We start from the raw sequence: 20,684 nt of genomic DNA, 5'->3' as shown, positions 1-20,684 counted from the left end.
CTGCTCTGAGAAGCTGTGTCTTGAGATCTGACACAGTGTGGAGAGCCTTGCTCCACATTTCCAAACCCCATCCTGTCTCTTCTCACTCACCTGGCATCAGCTTAGCTTGGAGAACTGGCTGCTCTCAGGCAAAGAGGGTTTTTTTTCTTTTCTTTTAGCACTCTAAAACTCCTAAGCTCCCTGTTGAAAACAGACACCCTCCTCAAGTGTGTGCCAAGCCCAAGCTGCCACCAAGACCCCTCCAGACCTGCCCTGGGCCAGCTGTGAGGATGTGTGGAGGCCCAGAGGCCTAGCATCAGAATCTCAATCCCCCAGACATGGAGGACTGGTTCTAGATAAGAGAAATAGGCTTTCAGGTTAGGGTGAGATGCTTTCTTCTCATATTGATCTTTGCAGACACATGCTGATTTATGTTACGTTAGGTTACCCCATTGGCCCATTGGCCTAATTACCCTAGTTCAACTCCTATTGCCCACGTTTGTTTGGCCCTAAAATGTTCTCTCTCTGTCCCTCCATTGGCCCTAGTTTGCTGTATTCCTCCACCCTTGTTTCCTATTGGCTGACCTCAGCTCTGACCCCTCCTCTGCACCATCTTCCCCCATATCCATTGGACCCTGACCCTCAGCTCCACCCTCACTACCCCATATAAGGCCCTGTTCCCTCAGTCTACACCCTGCCTTCGTCCCTGGGGCCTGTTCAGCTGTGTAGCCTGTTTGTGTACCAATAAACCCAGTTTGCAGGAGATGATATGAAGACTCATCCTGCTCATTCTGTCAGCTTTCAAAGGTAGCAGTGAGGTTTGTGCTTATGAGTGCTGGACGCTCCAAGGGCCTCAGTAGTGCCATGATGCTACACATGGCGTCTGAAGAGGAACCAGATTCCTTGAGGTCCTTGTGTCTCCAGCAGTGATCCTGCCAGCCAGACGTCACTGGAAGCTGTACCCCTTCGGGTCAGCCACAACACTGAAGTGAGTTTTATCTAATCTCACTAAAGAAGAAGTTGACAATCCCCTCAACATCTATGGGACCTGCTTCTCTGACAGCCCCACTTTGGCTGGAGATTGTGCCTGTGAGACTGAGAGTGAGTGACTGAGTGGCAAAGAGCTCCCAGGGGTTTGGGCTTCTGATTTTCTGTTCCTGTGGGTGGGCATTCCCTCTTCCACTAGGGGCAGCTATGGGAAATACTCATTCCCAAGCTGAGAAGGATGTTTTTGTTAAGTTTTGGAGAGTTTTAAATTTAGAGGGGAGTTAATTTTCTGAAGGGAGTTTAAAAGGTATTGTTCATGGTTATTTGAGGAGCTTCCTGATATCTCTGTTGATTCTATCTATCAGTTATCATTTTGGGATGCTGTTGGGGATAAGCTTTATATTTTACAAATACAAGGGGTTTTAAAAGTTGAGAAATTTTATCTGTTGTTTCATTCAATTTATGGGATCATTTAATGAATTCATGGTTCCAAACCTTTGCCCTGGTTTATTCAAACCACCCTTCACATTCCCGAACCCAGGTTCCCTGAGAACAGGATGGGAGATGGAGCCCGCCTTTCGGCACAGACAAGCCATCTGCTGTCTGCCATCTCTCCTCCTTTTCTGTCCTCTCCTCAGGGTGGTAGTGGCCATGCTGCCTTGAGATATTCCCTCACCCACATTCCTTCATTCCCTAGTTCTAATCCTCCTTCCTATAAATCACAAGATGGCAATACTCCTGTTAGAGAGGCCGCATTTTTTGATTCCCTCCCACCTTCATCCCCATTTCCCGCCTTTGCTCCAGGTGCCTCCTCTGTGTCGGGTCTCACCTTAATGTTGAATTCCACTGCCACATTAGTCCCTCCCCTATCAGCAGAAAGGTTCTCCCCAATGCGGGCTGCACCTCTCCACTTCCAGGCCCCTTGTCCAGTCCAGCCTCTTCCAGTTCCCACATCACTGGAACCGGACATGGGACCAACTAGAAGGAAGCCATTTTGGCTACCAAAGGCCTTCAACGCCAGGCATTGCCGGTCGGCAGAAAAGCCTGCGCCTCTGCCAGCAGACCTGCCTCCTCCACAGAGGAAAAGAGTGATAGCTTATCTGAGAGTGAGGATGAGCCCAAGGATTCTTGGCAGAGGATGCGGAGAAAAGCTGCAAAGGAGGGGGACTGGGAGGTGGTATCCAAGATTCAGGTGGCACCTGTGCAGTATAAGTGGGGCCAAAACCTAAATGGGAATCCATAGGGAATAGATTCCCATTTAGGTTTTGGCCCCTGGGAATCCATAGAGAATAGATTCCCATTTAGATTTTGGCCCCTGCTTATACTGCACAGGTGCGACCTGAATCTTGGATTCCCTACCTCCATAGGGAAATGAAGGACTTAGTAAAGCTGCCAAGGATTATGGGAGGGGTTCTCCCTATTTTAACAATTTGCTGGACATGCCATTTACTACCCACACAATGGTGCCACAAAATTTAAAATGGTGTATGAAAATTATATTGTCATCTGATGAATTTATTTTCTGGAAAGGAGTTTGGATAAATAAAGTTCATGAGTTACCAAAAGGTTATGTTGAGGAAGAAGGGCGACAATGCCTCACAATGGACCACATTACCAGGGAAGGAGACTATACTAGACTGCAGTATCAGGCTGAAGTCATGCCCCAGTCAATACTGGAAGATCTCAAAGGCGCTGCACGGTCCACCCTCCTCCAAACACCTGATGCTTCTACACCCCACACTGACTTCACTTACATTCACCAGGGCTCGGATGAGAGCTATGTCAAGATCATAAAGCACCTTATGAAAGCCCTGGAAAAACAGGTAGATGATCAAAAAGTCCAGGATTATCTTATTAGCAAATTAGCTTTCTGTAATGCCAGTATTGACTGCAGAAAGGTTCTTCACAGCCTCCCCCTTGACCCTGAGCCAACCATTGCTCAGATGGTTGATGCTTGCATTTGCCAGGCGATCTCAGACTGTGACTCCAGCCTAGCCAAGGCCACCAGCCAGGGTGCAATTGAAATGCTGGTTGCAGCAAATGTGCTTCCCCACAATACAGAATGTAATAAAGGCAGTGGAAACTGTTATAACTGCAGGAAAACTGGACATGTAGCAAAAGACTATAAATACAAGAATACTGTTCTGGTTTTTTACCCAGCCCTCAGTCCCACAGCCATTTCCCAAGCTGTTCTTGAAGCCAACAGCACTACCAGCCCTCAGGAAACTCCCAGCAGAGCATGAAATGATGCCAAATATGAAGTTATTCTGTCTCACCCTTCCATTGGTGAGAGATGTCCTAGGTTACAATATAAAGATGTATTCTATTCCCATCCTCAAGAGCTGTTGAAACAGGAGGGGCATTGTTTTATTCCTTATCTCCTGTTAATAGGCCCATCAATGCCTTTCTGCATGACTCAGAGATAATGCCCTCCAGGAGCCATTTCCCTTTAATGGACCCACCTCATGACTCATAGAATGGTATCAGCCCATTATGAGATGCTCCACCCAGGGGGGAAGAGCTAAGCATGCCCCCCTGGATATTATCTGGGCTTTGGGACAAAACAAGCTGCCTTTCCACCGGATTCCCCAGAGCAACAGCTGCCATTTCCACTGGATTTTCAGAGGTAGGCTACACCCTACTACAGGATCGCTGCTCCAGCATAACCACATCTGCCACTCCAGGAGGACTGCAGCCACCATTCCAACTGGACTGCTACCAACACCCTGACCAACAGAGTGACAGGCTATATTCTGACTTTATGTTTTTTTATTTTGTATTATTGCATTATTTTTTTTCCTAATAAATTGTATTTCTGACTTTGAGTCTCTCTCTGGTTTTATTTTCAAATCAGAGCAAATGGAAAAGCCTGAGTGGGTTTCCTGAAAAACAAACCCACCTCAGAAACCACCTGCTCAGTCCAGGCTGCCTGGAATGATGTCACCCTTCTAAAAGGGACAGTGTGAGCATAAATGATCTCTGGGAGCAGAATTCTCTGAGTCTTGCAGCTGAATTCTGTGTCCCTGTCCTTTGCCTGGATCTGTGTTGCAGATGAAGCTACTGGTGCCATCCTCACCTTTTACCTCTCTCTTGAATGCAAACAGATGTTCCCAGGTGTATTAAGCACGATTTTTCCAAGTTGCTACAAAACTTTTGTGTTCCTCATGGAACGAAGGGGCCATTTTGACACTGAGGAGGTGACGTGGAAGCAAGGAGTCAGTTGTGACCCATGGAACCAAGGGGCCATTGTGACACAGCAGGGCCACGTGGATCCAGTGGTCCATTGATACACTGTGGATCCAAGGAGACAATGGAGACACCCCCAGAACCTGATGGAACCAAAGAGTCCATGGTGACCCAGCAGGGCTGCATGGAGCCAATGGTCCATGGTGGCACTGCCCATCCAAGAAGGCCATTGTGACCATGAAGAACTTCATGACACCAAATATCCATGGTGACACAGCTGGGCATCATGGGAATCAAGGAACGGCTGTTTGCGGTATGGAAACTCGTGGAACCAGGAGCCGTTGTGGCACTGCAGAACCAACAGAGCTGCTGGACCTTGTCCCCTGGCCCTGCAGAGCTCCTTGGGAGGCACAGCAGGAGCAGCACCCTGGGAGCCTCAGGAATGCCCCTCTGGGATCCATGGCACACACTCCCAGGGGCGGGAATTCCAGTTCCCAGGCAGGAAAACATGTTCCTGCCCTGGAAGGCCAAGCTCCTAAGAAGGAGAAAAAGGCCAAGTGGAGCAAGAACTTACAGTGACATTTCACTGCCAACCTTCATAGCTTCACCCGTGGTTGTTGTAGCTCCTGGATTGGGAAATAAATCAGGGCAGGATCTTTGGTGGGAGCTGCCCATGGTCAAGAGAGACACTGAGAGAGAAACAGAGCAGGCAAAGAAAGGAAGGAGAGAAAGAAGGGCACAAACACAATCAGCTGCGAAGGTGGCACTCTGAAAAACAAACTGGAACTGACAAAAAATGAATGGGACAGAAGTCAGTAATTCTGAAAGTTTTATTTACTATCAAAATACAGGCCACACATCCAGCCCCACACAATCTCAATCCCACACCCTCAAATTTGGATGCTTCTCCCAATCTCCTTCCAACCCCATCTCACCCTGGACATTGTGGAATCAAGTAGATTTGTCATGGACTGAGTTTTTCTTAGGTGGGAATAAGGCATTTTGACATGGATTGGTCAATTTTGGGGTAAAATGGAGGTGTTTTCAATGGGATTGAATTGTTTTGAGGTGACAGACCAATCTATCTGGAATTCTGGAGTGCAAAGATATGGAGAACACTTGCTGAAATCCCCCAAGAACCCACAAATCCTACAGAACAAATGTTCACAAACCATAAATTCCACCTCAAATACCTGTTAAATGCTGGGACTTTAGACATCCTTGATCAATTACTTTCATTTTAGTCCTATTTTAAGTGGTTTTAAGTGATAAAGACAAATCAGAAGAAAATTAGGGCCAAAAGGATAACCAGCCAGGTGTCCTCCCAACATGGATCACTGGGAATGTGGGTCACCAGTGTTCTGAACAATGTGGGTCCTCCCATGGGGATGAAGCTGCACCAGTGCACAAAGCTCCTCCTGCAGTTGGAGCACACACAGGGCTTCCCTTACCGGTGCCTGCGTTGGTGTCGGGTCAAGGTAGAGCTGTGTGAGAAGCTCTTCCCACACTGGGGACACTCGTAGGGCCTCTCCCCGGTGTGGATGCGCTGGTGGTTGATGAGGTGGGAGTTACGTCGGAATCCCTTCCCACAGTCAGGGCAGCGGAAGGGCCTCTCCTCAGTGTGAATCCGCTCATGCAGGATGAGATTGGAGCTGCTCCGAAATCTCTTCCCACACTGGGGACACTTGTAGGGCCTCTCCCCAGTGTGGATGCGTTGGTGCCTGATGAGTTCTGAGCTGCAGCTGAAGCCCTTCCCACATTCCTCACACTCGTAGGGCCATTGCCCGTTGTGGATCATCTGGTGGCGCATCAGAGTGCTGCTCTTGCTGAAGCTCTTCCCACACTCCAAGCACTTGTAGGGCTTCTCCCCATCGTGAAGCTGCTCATGCACCACCAGCTCCGAGCCCTGGCTGAAGCTCTGTCGACCTTCCTGGCCCAGGGTGGGTCTTTCCTCCTCAGAGCACCCTGGGCTGGGTTTGGAGCCCCTCCTCCTGAGGGATCTCTGTGACTTTTCCTCTCTGTTGGATTCTTCTGCCATGGAGCTGCTCAAAACAGCCTCTTCCATGAGGTTCTGCTGTGGGGATTTTTCCTTCCAGGTCTCCATCCGCAGCTCCTGCTCTGGGGGAGGAAGGACAAAGAGAGGATGAGATGTGCCTGTGTACCAGAGGGAAGGGGAAGGAGATCTCCCCAGTGCTTCCCCGGCAGGATGGCATGGGCAGTGGGGTTGTCCTGCAGCCAGGGGCTCTGTTAGGCTGAGAGATGGAGCAGGAGAGAGGGGGAACAGGTCAGGGACACTGACTTCCTCCTCACCCGCCTGGGTATCCTGGGGCATTGTCTCAGCAGGTGTCTGCTAAGGAAGGCAGGAACCTCCCTTGAAGTGGAAAATGTAAACAACCTCCCTCCGAACTGTTATAATTTTGAAATTATGGGGCTCTAAGGCAACAGATATGGGAATGGGAATAACAGTTATTTAGCAGGAAAATTAACGCAATAGTAATAATATAAACGCAATAATACGAAGAAAAAATATTGACAGATTTAGAATACGACCTGACACCGTATGGGTTACGGTGGCGGTGGCAGTCCCAATAAACGGTGGCTGTATTCCTCCTGCAGTGACAGGTGTGGCTCTGTTGAAGCAGGGATCCTGTAGGAGGGTGGAGTTTTCCTCTGAAGATCCACTGGTGGTGGTGTTGGGCCTGGTCTTCCTCCGGGAATCCAGTGGAAAAGGCTGACTCTGGTCTTCCAGCCCTCTGATTATATCCAGGTAGGAATGCTTGGCTCCTCCCTCTGGGCGGAGCTTCTCACAATGGGATGATGGAATTTTATCAGTCATGCAGTGGCACTCAATGGCCCATTAACAGAAGATATCTCCTGGGAGGGAGGATGGGTTGTGGAAGAGATAAAGAAAACTGCCCAATTCACAGAAGGTAACTGCCCCATCAGATAGGAATAGAATACACGCCCCATGTCCAACCTAAGACAGCTGGGAAATGCTTTGCAGTATTCTGTGTCTTTGTGTCTGTGTTCATGTGTATTTTACACTCAAAGTCCCCCAAATTTCCAAGAGGTTTTCCCTGGGGTGTTGTCTTGTCCCTGTGTCCCTCTGCACCTCCCTGTGTCACTCTGTCACTGTCACCTCCACACATCTCTGAGCCCACTGGCACCTCCCAGGTTTGCACTGAATCCCTCCCTCCTGCCCTCCAGCACCAGCAATGCCCATGGCAGGGAGCTCAGAGCAGGAGCAGCCAGGCCAGGGCTAAAGCCAGGATCAGGAGCGCCTGGCAGAGGCAGGAGGAATCCCCCATTCCAGGCGGTGCAAGGGGGGCACCCGTGTCCCCTCCCAGCTCCAGGGCTACAGACCAGGGGGGAGATGCCTCAGCTGACTAGCTTCCCTCAGCCCTTGGCCTGGGAAGTCTCTGGCTGGAGCACAACCTCTAGAGGAGAATTCCTACAAGGAAGAGAAAAGACAGGAATTGTTTCTTCCCTTTCTCTCATCACTGCCCCTTGTGCTGATTTTCTTGTCATCTCTTGGCAAAACCAACAAAAACGCGTCTGGAATGAGGTGTTTCCCAGGGTCAGTCCTAAACAGGGCCAAAGGAAGGTTTTCTGCCGGGGAAAAAGTGACAAATGTGGGATTTGTTCAGACAGTTGAAAACATGACAGTTTCTAAGCACTGGAAATCCAGAGACTATAAAAGCCAGAGTTTGCAGTTGTAATGGTCCATTGTCCTCCCTCTTCCCACTGCTGATTTGTCCCATCCCAACTCCAGAGGAGCAGATTATGGAAAGAAGACCTGCAAGGACTGTTGGAGGCCTAATCCCAGAGACTGGAAGAGAGAGGGAAATCAGGAAAAGATTTCCAGTTGTTTTCTTACCATATTGACCACAAATAGCTGTGTAGTCCATGGGCAATATCCAGATGAGGAGGCACGTTCCTGGTTTTTAATGCCAAATTGCAGTACTTTGGAACATCTTTCTGGATGAGAACAAACCACAGGCCAAAAATTGACCCACTTCAGTTCCCAAATCAGAAATCATTCAACTTCTACCAAGATGTGTTTCTCTGCAGGTGTCCCAGATTGCAAGGCAAGATGGATTTTATTTGCCATCTGTATGGCAGTTTTCCTTATCTCTTCCACAACCACTCCTCCCTCCTGGGGGGACATCTGCTGATAACAGGCTATTGAATGTCACTGCATGGCTGATAAGAACTACACCATCCCATTGGGAGATGCTCCACCCAGAGGGAAGAGCCAAGCATTCTAGCCAGATAGAACCTGGAGATTCTGGAATAGCAGCACAGCTTCTCCCCTGGATTTCCCAGAGGAACAGCAGCTGCCTCTTCTTCCACTGGATCCTCAGAGAAAGACTACACCCTTTTCTACAGGAGCCCCTGCTCTAACAGAACCACACCTGCCACTCCTGGAGGACTGCAGCCACATTTCCAATTGGATTGCTACCAACACCCTGACCAACAATGTCGCAGACATTTTTTCATGGAAATCCTTTCTTTGGGATTTGTTCATCTTCTGGGAAGCTGAAGCCCCAGAAGAAGAATGTAAACAATTGTTATCGGCTGGTGTGGAATGCAACAGGTGATTGGTCTTCTGTGAGTGTTTGGATTTGCTGACCACTCACAGGAGAGTTTGTCCTTGCTTTCTGCTGGACACAGAACTTTGTTATTCTTCTTTCCTATTCTATTCTTAGCTTAGCAGCCTCTGCAACTTCTCTCTTTATTCTTTTTAGTATAGTTATAATGTATTATATATCATATATCAATAAATCCAGCCTTCTGGTCATGAACCAAGATTCTCGTCCACTTCTCTCACCCTGAAGACCTCATCAGGTCGCTGTAATAAACAGAGTGTCAGGTTGTGTTGTGACTCTGCCGTAGTTGTTTTAGTTTACTGCATTGTTTATTTTATCCTTTTATTTTCTTCCCTATGAAATAACTGTTATTTCCTGCTCCCATATTTTTTGCCTGAGAGCCCCTTAGTTTAAAATTTATAGCAATTTGGAGGCAGGGAGGTTTACATACTCCATTTCATGGGAGGCTCCTGCCTTCCTTAGTAGACTCCTGTCTTTCCAAACCAAGACAGCAGGACTGAAGGCACTTTGATTCCTTTTGTCCCAAGTTTCTGCTGAGGTTCATGACTTGAGATAAACTGGAATGGTTCCAACAGCAGAAAAGCAGCCACAATGAGCAGGATCAAATCCCCAGGTCACCATTAAATGCACTCAATCCACGCCTTGCACAGCCCAGCAGCAATTCCTGCCTCTGTCCCCAGCTCTGGCTGAGCCTGAGGGGCATCGCTCTGGTGTGTGCAGGGCTGGCTCCTGCAGGACACAGTGCTGGGAGCTGCTCTATGTCCCACAGCTTCGGCATCTCAGGCGCTGCTCCACAGCTGCAGGGCTGTGCCACCACTGTTCCATGGCTGTAGCTCTTGTGCCACTACCATTCCATGGCTGTAGTTCCTGTGCCACCACTCTTCCATGGCTGTAGCTCCCGTGCCACCACTATTGCATGGCTGTAGCTCCTGTGCCACCACCGTTCCATGCCTGTAGCTCCTGTGCCACCACTATTGCATGGCTGTAGTTCCTGTGCCACCACTGTTCCATGGCTGTAGTTCATGTGCCACCACTGTTCCATGGCTGTAGTTCATGTGTCACCACTGTTCCATGGCTGTAGCTCTTGTGCCACTACCATTCCATGGCTGTAGTTCCTGTGCCACAACTGTTCCATGGCTGTAGCTCCCGTGCCACCACTATTGCATGGCTGTAGCTCCTGTGCCACCACCGTTCCATGCCTGTAGCTCCTGTGCCACCACTATTCCATGGCTGTAGTTCCTGTGCCACCACTGTTCCATGGCTGTAGTTCATGTGCCACCACTGTTCCGTGGCTGTAGCTCTTGTGCCACTACCATTCCATGGCTGTAGTTCCTGTGCCACCACTGTTCCATGGCTGTAGCTCCCGTGCCACCACTATTGCATGGCTGTAGCTCCTGTGCCACCACCGTTCCATGCCTGTAGCTCCTGTGCCACCACTATTGCATGGCTGTAGTTCCTGTGCCACCACTGTTCCATGGCTGTAGTTCATGTGCCACCACTGTTCCATGGCTGTAGCACCAGTGCACCACTGTTCCATGGCTGTAGCTCTCGTGCCACTACCATTCCATGGCTGTAGTTCCTGTGCCACCACTGTTCCATGGCTGTAGCTCCCGTGCCACCACTGTTCCATGGCTGTAGTTCCTGTGCCACCACTGTTCCATGGCTGTAGCTCCTGTGCCACCACTGTTCCGCCTTTTCCATGCTCACTCCACTGCTGCTCAAAAGCTGTGCTGTGCTGTTTCAGCACGGTTCCTCAGCTCCTGCACCACTGCTCCTCTGTTGCTCCAACACTGCTCATCTACCACTGTTCCACTGCTCCTTCTCTGCTCCTTCCCTGCACTCCTGCTGTTCCACAGCTGCTGCTTCTGTTCTAGTGCTGCTGCCACAGCTGCAGAGTCACAGAGACGGGAACGTTTGGGCAGCAACCGCTGTGGTGTCAGAGACTGGGACAACGGGACTGCCACAGCTGTGGTGTCACAGAGAGGGTAATGTTGGGGTAGCTGCTGCTGTGGTGTCATAAAAAGGAACACTGGGTCTGCCAGTGCAGTGTTGTCATAGAGAGGAGAACACTGGGGCTTCCACTGCTGTAGTGTCACAGAGAGGGGAATGTTGGGGCTGCCATCCTTGTGGGCTCAAAGACAGGGTAATCTTGGGGCTGCCACCGCTGTGGTGCCACAGAGAAGTCAATGTTGGGAATGCCAATGCAGTGGGATCACAGAGAGGGGAATGTTGGGGGAGTCACTGCTGTGGTGTCACAGACAGGCGAGTATTTGGCACTGCCAACTCTGTCGTGTCACAGAGAGGAAAATGCTGGGGTTGCAATTGCTTTGGTGTCATTAATGGGGGGACATTGGTATTGCCACTGCTGTCATGTCACCGAGAGGGGAACACTGAGGTTTCCACCATTGGGGTGTCACTGACAGGGAAACACTGGGGCTGCAAATGTTGAGGAGTCACAGAGAGGGGAATGTTGGAACTGCCACTGTGTTGCTGCCATAGAGAGCAGAACTTTGGCTGGCCACTTCTGCAGTGTCATAGAGAGGAGAACTTTGGGGCTGCGAACACTGTGGTATCACAGACCGGGGAAGGTTGGGGCAGCCATTGGTGTGGTGTCAGAGAGAGAGGGACCTGGGGCTTCCACAGCTGCAGTGTCACAAAGAGGGGAAAGTTGGGGCATTCACTAGGTCTCCACCAAGGCTAACAGTGAAAGCAGGGTTCTGGGGCAGGCAGCAGGGAGAGCAGATGCTGTGCTGGGTGAGCGAGGGAAGAGGATGAGTGCAGAAGGCACAGCCCACCAGGAGGCCACCAGGCAGAGCTGTGGAGCCTCCCCAGGTGAGGGTGACCTGCCCAGGGTGTGCCCTGCTGCCCCCAGGACTGTGCTGCCACCCTTGGCCGAGGTGTTTGCCCATCAGGATGTCCCCTGGTCACCCGGGGCCGTGCTGCTGCCCCGGGTGAGAGGGCGCTGTCAGCTGAGTGTGCCGTCCCCGAGCTCATTGCTGGAGGCGCCCCGAGCAGCCTGGCTGTGTTAAATGAGCACCCTGCAGCCCCTCCGTGCCCTGCCATGGCTGCCAAGGCACCTGAAAGCACTGGCTGCTGTGCAGCTGTGCCCTCTGCTGCCCCTTGTTCTGCCCTGCTGGCAGAAACTGCTGAAACTGGCCAAGAGCAGCACGGGTTGTCAATGGAGTGCAGTGCTGCTGCTGATCCAGAGGGTGGAGAGATGTCATGCTGCAGAGTCACATTGAACAGGTACTCTGCCACTCTGCTGTGCCCTGCTGCCACAGCTGGAACCCCAGAAGCAGCACTTGGTAGCAGCAGGGAGGCGCTTTGCCCCTGCAGCCGCTGCAAGGCACCCAGCTGCCACCACTGTGAGACACCTTGCTCCTGCAGGACAGTGCCTGGCCATGGAGCGGGGTTTGCTGCCCCTCCACCAGGCCTGCCATACCAGCTGAGATTTCAGAAGCAGTGCCCGGCCCCTGTGAGATTCCAGCTCCTCTGTGCCATGCTGCTGCCCATGTAGCCATCTCTGCCTGCGGTGGAACCACCTCTCTGTGCTTTGCTGGGACTGAAAGTGCCCCTACAGCTGTGCCCAGCCATGGCGAGACAGTGCCCAGCCCCGGCGGGAGAGCGCCCTGGCACAGTAAGGGGGGGCCTGGCTGCGGAGCCATTCCTGGCTGCTATGGAGCTGCCCGTGCCTGTTGCCAAGCTGTACCTGGCTGCTGTGAGACTCCCAGCTGCTGTGGAACACCTGGCTACCATCAAGCCGTATCTGTTGCTCCATGTCCTGCTGTCAACTGCTGTGAAAAGGTGTCGGCCGAGTGGTTCACACGGGGGAGGTCACCAGGGGGGTTCCCTGGGTCGGTGCCCCACCTGGGCCAGCACCCAGCAGCCAGCTTAGAACTGGTGCAAACCAGGGGAATCCGACTGTTTAATTTAAACAAAGCATCACAAAGGCCTGAGGTGGGTGTTGATGCAATGTGATTTCTGCCCAGTGCTCTGAATGACAAAGTGAAGAAATTCAATGAAATGCAGGCAAGTGGCAGGAGCGACTATGACTCTCCTAAGGCAGTTTTTGAGAGTATAGTTACAAACCGGGCATTGCTGCAGAGATTGCACCTCCTCGTGGTCCTGCTGGATACCCTGTGTAATGTAACCCAGTCAATCTCTGTCCCAGCACAGAGGCAGTGGGGATGGCAAGTTCAACATCCTCCTGTTGAAATTTCATCCTCCTGAAACAAATTTACAGTAAGAGCTGTGTGGCTTTTTGCCCAAAACCTGGCTCCAGAGTATTAGGATTTAATTCCAACATCACACTGCAACATCAGAGTTTGAAAGTGGGCAAAAGATTGCTACGTCCTTGGGGGTCCACTATCATTCTTATTCTACCTCTCCTAAAATTGTGGCAAATTTACTATCCAGATCCATAAAATGGGGAACCACTTTAAAACCAAACCTCTAAATGTGACTAGGTAGCCTTGGTGTCCCAGGGTTTTAAAGTGGACAATTTGTCTCAATTTTGTAAGGGAAATTTGATGTCTTTATTTTCTAAAAAGCAGGTAGACCTCTTGTCTAAAAACTGGGTAGACCTAATGCCGAAAAGTTCACCATCAGAACCCCCCATTTTGGCAGACCATGGATTGGCTATGCTGGTGAACTTGGGGTTTTATAGATCAGAGTTTTTAGTGAATAACTTTGAATGTGTTCATTTTCCCACAAGCTGGGAGGGTTTGAGCAGGCTGCCTGAGGTCTATGAACAGCTTGCACCACGGCCAAGTGTGGGACTGAAGACCTGCCTTCTGAGGATCTGTGAATCGTTTGTGCTTGACAACTGGAAGAGAAACAGCAACTGGGAGATGGAGGGCACACCAGAAACATCATCTGCTGAGCAAGAGAACAACACCCAGCCAGTGACATCCCCAGCTCAGACAGAGAACTGCAGGGAACAGACACTGGAAGACATCCTTACTGTGACTGTTCCTGATAAACAATCCACCTTGTCCTTGCTGTGGTACCCGGGTACCAGGTGAACTGTGTGTTGGGCTTGATTGAACATCTGAGGGTAACCCATGGGAAAATGAGGGTTTGCTTTCAGTGTGCTCAATGTGAAAAAGAGAAGAGTAATTATCATAGTATTGTTTCTCACATTCCTAAATGCAGGGGAACAGCAGAAATGGCTCCAGGCAGGGAGTGGATATGTGAGGAATGCAGCATGGACTTCAAGATGAAAATTGTTCTGGGACAACACAAAAGATTGGCACATTTATTGATTAGAAATCAGGAAAGGGTTGCTTTCCCACCCAAAAAAGACTTCCAACCAAGGAGCCCACAAAAGATGCTTGACTAAAGAGAAGGAAGAACTACTGATAAGATTGGAGGCTCAGTTTGAGGGGAACAAGAACATCAATAAACTCATTGCAGGACACACATCACAAGCAAAACAGCTAAACAAAGCAAGGACAAAAGGAGATTGCTGCCCAAGAAACCAGCTGAGGATGTAGATAAAGAAACAGGGATGAGTCATCAAACCAGGAGATCACATGAGGGCCTGAGAATGGACTTGGACAAAGATCTTGGGAGCAGTCAGATGCTTGGGAGAGCAGCTGCTGGAAGGAAAACAGATCCCAAGATGAGTCACCACCCTGATAAGGATAACAACAGTTGGGAAACAGCAAGTGACAGAGGGAGAGGCAGCTGCAGACCCATTATCTCAGAACCCTCAGTGAATGGTATCAGCTGGGACAATTAACAGGCATTCAAGCACGTCCTAGATGGCCAGGAGATGCAATCAACAGTCAATCAATCAGCACAGGAGTGCTTCTGATGCTTTGAATCAATCAGCCAGATAAGAATAGCAACCAGAGATAAGGGAAAAATGGGGACCCAGGAAAAAGGAACAACAGGACCTTTTCAAAAATGGATGAAAAGAAGAGCAGTTAAGAAAGGTTATTTTCTTTTAGTCCAGGACCTGTTCCATCTAGATAGGGGAAAACTTGCTAAAATTATCCTGAATGACACAGTGTTTGTCCTGTGAAATCATACCAAACGAACATTTTTCAGTTTTAAAAGCCATATGAGAACACTTGATAGCCTTGGAAACTTCCAAACTAATGGGAAAGCTGACAATGGTGCTTTCAGAGAATTAATTACAGCAAAAGAAATTGAGAAAAATGGGCAGGAGATGAGCAAAAACTCAGCTCCCAGTTTGGGATAACTCTAAGAGACATCAAGAAGATGGACCCAGAGAACTCCTGGACCACGGAGATCTTCAGCTTATGGTTAACATCAGGAAAAATCCCAGACATGGTGAGGGGTTGCAGGACTGTTTTGCTTCCTAAGTCAACCAAACCAGAGTGCCTAAAGGAAATTAACAACTGGAGACCCATCCAGATCCGATCTTGCTAAGACTGTTCTCCAGCATTTTAACAGCCACACTGACCAAGGCTTGCCCCCTCAACCCAAGGCCAAGAGGCTTTATAAGAGCAGTGGGATGCTCTGAAAACCTGAAACTCCTGCAAATCATAATTTGGTTGACAGAAGGAGAACACAAACCCCTGGGTGTTGTATTTGTGGATATCACCAAGGCTTTTGACACCGTAAGCCAGCAGCACTATCTACATGCCCTACAGGAAAGGGAAGCAGATCCCCACATCATCAATTTGGTGAGCAAATTGATGTGTGAGCATTAATTTGTGTGAGCAAATCCATGTGCCTGCTCCTATGTTTTTGCCTGAGAGCCCCCTTAATATAAAATTTATAGTAATTTAGAGGGGTGGGGAGGGTTTACATTCTCCATTTCAGGGGAGGTTCCTGCCTTCCTTAGCAGACGCCTGTCTTTCCAAACCAAGACAGATTTTGGCGCCCAACATGAGGTTCGAGGGCACAGAAACAAAAAAGGGAATAACAGTTCTTGAGTAATCTAATTTTTGTGTGTGGCTATAGAAACCTCATTAAGTGACCATGTGGTCCAGCTTGCCCTGGTTTGGGTGGCACGTGATCATGGCTGTATTTCTCCCATTTGTAGGCCCTCATCTAAACATGGGTCCTATAACCAAGGCTTCTGTGTCTGTTATCTGGATTGTTTTATGGGTGAATAAGGTGAGGAATTAATGGATTTTTAACTTCCTCTGGAAAGCAGGCACATGGATTCACAGCTATCACACACTAACTCTATGTTTTTGGGTTACTTTATTAATGGCACCTGCTGTAAGGAAATGACACTGGGCGAAATCTTCTCCCAACCCTTTAGCCACTTCTTTGGGTCCTCCCCACCAGTTTTTGAAGGGTTCAGTTCCACTCTGAATATTAATTATATCATACAGTGGCTAGTGTTGCTGATAAGCCTGCTCTATTTAGCATTTAGAGAGAAGGGGTGACTTACTTAGATAACCACCCTGACACCTACCCCAGAACCTAACATGCCACCAGAGTCTAGGGATGCTGCTGCCCCAGAGCCTGACCCTGCCCCACAGCCCACCCCAGATACAAACCACCCAGATTGGGTGGGGGGTCTGGTGAAGGAGATGCATGAGATGGGCCAGATGCTGAAGGAATACACTTCCCCAGCTGGTGAGGAAACCTCTCCCTGCCTTGAAGAGGGAAAGTCTAATAGTGCAGCAGTGGAATCCACAGATGTTACAACTGTCCAGGTTTCCAGCTGAATTGCAAAGGCAGACACAGCCAGCAGCAGTTGCCCCTGTAGAAACAAGGAGATCTAAGATGAAAGCAGAGCACCCAGATAGGGGAGGGTGCTCACAACCCACAGGGGAGCCAGAGGTTGCAATCATCACCGAGCCCCTGATGTATGAAAGTCTCCGTAATCTGCACAAAGACATTGTACGACGGAGACGTGAGACTTATACAACCTGGCTACTTCATGTCTGGGACCTTATGGGTACAGGCATGCAGCTGGATAGTGGTGAGGCAAGGAATTTGGGATCCTTGACCCAGGACTCAGGTATCAATCAGGTTTTTGTAAGGGAGCCAGGGTCCCTTTCCCTCTGTGAGTGGCTTTTATGAAGTGTCAGAGAGAGGTTTTTTCACAGAGAAAGAATGCAGGAGCAGCACCATAGAATGTGCTGGAAGACTCTTAAAGGAAGGGATCCAACAGCTGAGAGAAGTGGCAGTATTGGAGGTGCTCTTTGGGAGAGATGGACAGCATGATAATGACCCCGACAAAGCCAGGTGCACAGGGAGAATGTTGTGGAGCCTGGCAAATCTGGGGCCATCTCAATACACCACCTTTATTGCAACAATTAATGCCGACACCAACTGAGACACAGTGGGTTCTGTGGCCAACAATCATAGGAACTATGGAAGTATGATCAATGGACTGATGCAGGCTCATGTCTCTGCTGTGATTAAGGACCTCAAAGAAGAGATGAGTGAGGTGGTGAGGGAAGAGGTGAGGAGGACCAGTTCCCACATGGCACCAGTACAAATCACAGGCGCCAGAGTCAGAGCCCAATGTTCCCCAGCTAGAGAGGGGGGTGGTACACCCCACGGGCTGACCTGTGGTTTTTTCTGCATGACCATGGGTAAGACATGGGAAGGTGGGATGGAACACCCACTTCTGTCCTGGCAGCACAGGTGCATCAGCTCAAGGAGGGAAACACAAATCAAGGGAACTCCAGTAACGTGAAGGTAGCCTCAACTTCCCATGACCGAGCTGCTGAGTATGATCTGTCAGATGCCCTGGAAGGTACCTCTACCATGTATACCCAGGGTTAGAGGGGCCCTGCCTCCAGCAAGCCCAGGCTGGCTCTTGGGAAACCTGCGGGGCTGCGCCGGGAGTGGGGAACGGCCAAGGCGTGGGTCCTGCCCGCGGCTAACCCTGGTGAGCCGCTGCTCAGTGGTTCAGGATCTACTCACTGCAGCACGCAGCAGGCCAAAGAGAAGGAGGAGGCTCCTCTATTGTTAGGTTCCAAAGGCAAAGGTTTATCCCAAGGGAAGGATTCAGCCTGAAAGAGTCGGCAGCACTTCTGTGCAGGGGATTTTATCGGGGTACATACAACTCAGGGGGTGGATACAAACGACTGAGCAATAAGGAATCTGCAGGGGAGGAGCGAGGGCATTCCACCAGTTGCTTGGGACTAATTAGGACAGATGAGAGGAGAGGGTAGGTCACATGGGCCAGTGGGGCTTCCAGCAATAGGGGAATTCCAAAGGGGTGGTGCAGTCAGGGGTTGGTGCAAGGCAAAAGTGACAGGGAAGGTTCAGGAATAAAGAGCTGGATTATCTTGAGAGGCAGGGAAGGAGCTGGAACAAAGGCAAATGGCATGAGGGACAGCTTTGAGGGAAGGCAAAACCTACGGGTAAACCAACTTGGGGAAAATACGGGGTACATATAAACAAACCATTCTACCGTAGCTGATAAATAAACACAAACCGGAGCACCCCAGGGAAATGGGCACAGCACCAAGCCCGTCTGAGTCGGAGAAGTGTTCGAAGAACATTGAGCAGTCACCCAAGCTTTTAGACACTCCATCAAAAGTCAAGGGTTTTGACCTCTAGGTTTACATGAGTATATACTCCTGAGTAGGACTTTAGGCAGTGTTTTCAGAAACTCGTTGTATGTCCGATCATACCCCAATTCCTTGTAGACTGTGTGGAACGTGGAATCCTTTTGTTTTCACTGCTTGTTAGGACTATCAAAAAGAATATTGGTGCTGGGTGACTCAGAGACAGCCCGTGCATGTTAAGTGTAGTATGCAGGGGATAAAGAGAAGGAAAGGAGAAGTACTAATACATCCTGCTAAGACTGGAAATTTAGATAGCATGAAGAATGAATAACACAAGAAGTAAAGATGGTATTAAAAAGAGTCCACTAGAATGTAATTTAGCAGATGAGAAAGATTTGGGAGGAATCCCAGAGGGTAATTTTTTGTGTAAGGTCACCTGATGAAATACTCTTACCCAATGGTAGGCTTAGTATCAATTAGAAAGTGGTGAAATGTGACTCCCTAATGGAACGTTATGATCGATTGTTATAGTTGATGTTATTTTTAAGACAAGAAGCGAAATGAGATCCGATGATATATGCAGACATGGCTTTTACCCTGAAGAATAAATCTGAGTGGCACAAAAAATTGTGGCTTTGATTTGGCCCCACAGGACTTGTAGTCCTAACTTTGGAAAGAGATAAGAGGCAGAAAAGAAAGAGATGTCATTCAGCATTCAGCATAGGGCAGAGATGTTTGAACATGGCTGAAATGCCCCAGGAAGATTGTGTTCTAGGTGTCCAAGATTTACAGCCGAGTTAGCCCAGGCCAGCTCGGGTACGCTCCCCCTCAGGCAACCACTCTGCCCCCTGAATGAAAGCCAAATGGCAGTGAGGAGGAGATGAATAATCCAGGTGAGGGGATAATTTCAGAGAGCCCCAGTGACAAGCAACACACGGAATAAAACCAAGAAAGCTTTGCCTTTAGTCACCCCCTTAAGGCAAGACTTGAGTCCCCCAGGAGAAGCCATGTGGGTGAACATCTGCTTTTCTACTAGTGCCCTGAACAGTTGGTGGGAAAAAGTTAAAATGGATAGAGAAAACCCTAGCAAAGTAGCAAAAAGATTGGAGTTCATAGTCAAGAGTCAAGAGCCGGGCTGAGGTGATACTGATTTCATGTTGACAGAGCTAACCAAAGCAGCAAAAGAGTTGGCGATCGAGGCAGCCAGAGCACGTGTGCAGGGACAAATTGCTAGTGGAGCCTTACAAGGTACAGTGGACAAGCTGTGTCCTATCGTAAGCCCTTTGTGGGACGCGAACGATGCCGGCTGCTGTGCAATGTTCACCAGATACCAGGAATGACCAAGACTGGCAGTTCTTACCCTAGCAGGTTACCGGTTAAAATACGGCTAAAGAATAATAAAGAAGTTGAATTTTTAACTAAATGTGGAGACACATTTTCACTCTTGAATCAAGCACTGATACCCAAAAGTGAAAACTATCTGCAAGCAATAGGAGCCAGAAAAGGCATTCTTCCTGCAACCACTTCAATGTAAAATCAAGAAGAAAATGGGAATACATCAGTTTCTTTATTTACCAAACTCACTCTAATCTGTCCTAGGCATGGATTTGCTTGAAAATTTAGAAGCAAGAGTTCCGTTTAGAGAAAGAAAACTGACATGGAAGGTACCTGAAGACAAATGAGCAGTTTTAGCAGTAGGACTGACAATTGACACGAGACCAACAAACAAGAAGAACTATTTAGAGCAAGTATTGAATCAGGTATACCCCAGAGTATGGGATACTGATAGCCCAGGAAAATCAAAACGAGCAGACCCTGTGAAAATTGAGCTACACACAAGAGTTGAGCCAGTAGTCAGAAAGCAATACTCTTGAAGATTAGAAGCTAGGAAAGAAATAGAACCAACAATCAATAAATTCCTGACATCAGGATTATTGGAAGAATGGAAGTCAAAATTGAATACTGCTAGATTAGCAATAAAGAAACCTAATGGAACTTAGAGACTAGTGCCAGATTTCCAGGCAATTAATGGTTTATACCTTACTAGCTATGATTGGAGATGATTTTATTTGTTGCGGGGAAGGTCCATGGGCAGGTGCTGTGGAGAGCCGTTCCCTCTTGGTCTGAGAGACCAGCTCTCCCAGCCCACCTTGCTCCCAGGCCCGGAGGGTGTAATGTGCGCTCGACCGGCAGCCGAAGGAGGGCTCTTGACACCGTGTCTGATGCAACAGGGTTTACTGAAGGTAGGTCAGAGGGTGCAGGTTGGGTGAGGGTGAGAAGGGGGACAGGAAGAGGCAGGAGCACAAGCACTGTAAGATGACACATAAGGCACCTGCAAGCTGCTGGGGAAGCCTCAAGTCTGCTCAGTGAGCCACGTGTGCCCTCAGCATTGGGACAGCCACCTTTCCCTCCGTGAGCCTCACATCCCAGGGTCAGCAAATCAAGAGGCACCAGGCATGCTGGAGGT

The 20,684-nt window shown here is 49.3% G+C and overlaps 1 pseudogene; it reads right to left on the bottom strand.

Annotated features, from left to right (window-relative positions):
* LOC131094631 (zinc finger protein 850-like) overlaps window positions 1-20,684 on the bottom strand; it is a 278,757-nt pseudogene that overhangs the window by 100,149 nt on the left and 157,924 nt on the right.

The sequence above is a fragment of the Melospiza georgiana genome, chromosome 30 (genome assembly GCF_028018845.1).
Source record: "Melospiza georgiana isolate bMelGeo1 chromosome 30, bMelGeo1.pri, whole genome shotgun sequence".
Taxonomy (NCBI): Eukaryota; Metazoa; Chordata; class Aves; order Passeriformes; family Passerellidae; genus Melospiza; species Melospiza georgiana.
Note: the sequence above shows the minus strand (reverse complement) of the source record. Positions and strands in the feature narration are given on the sequence as shown.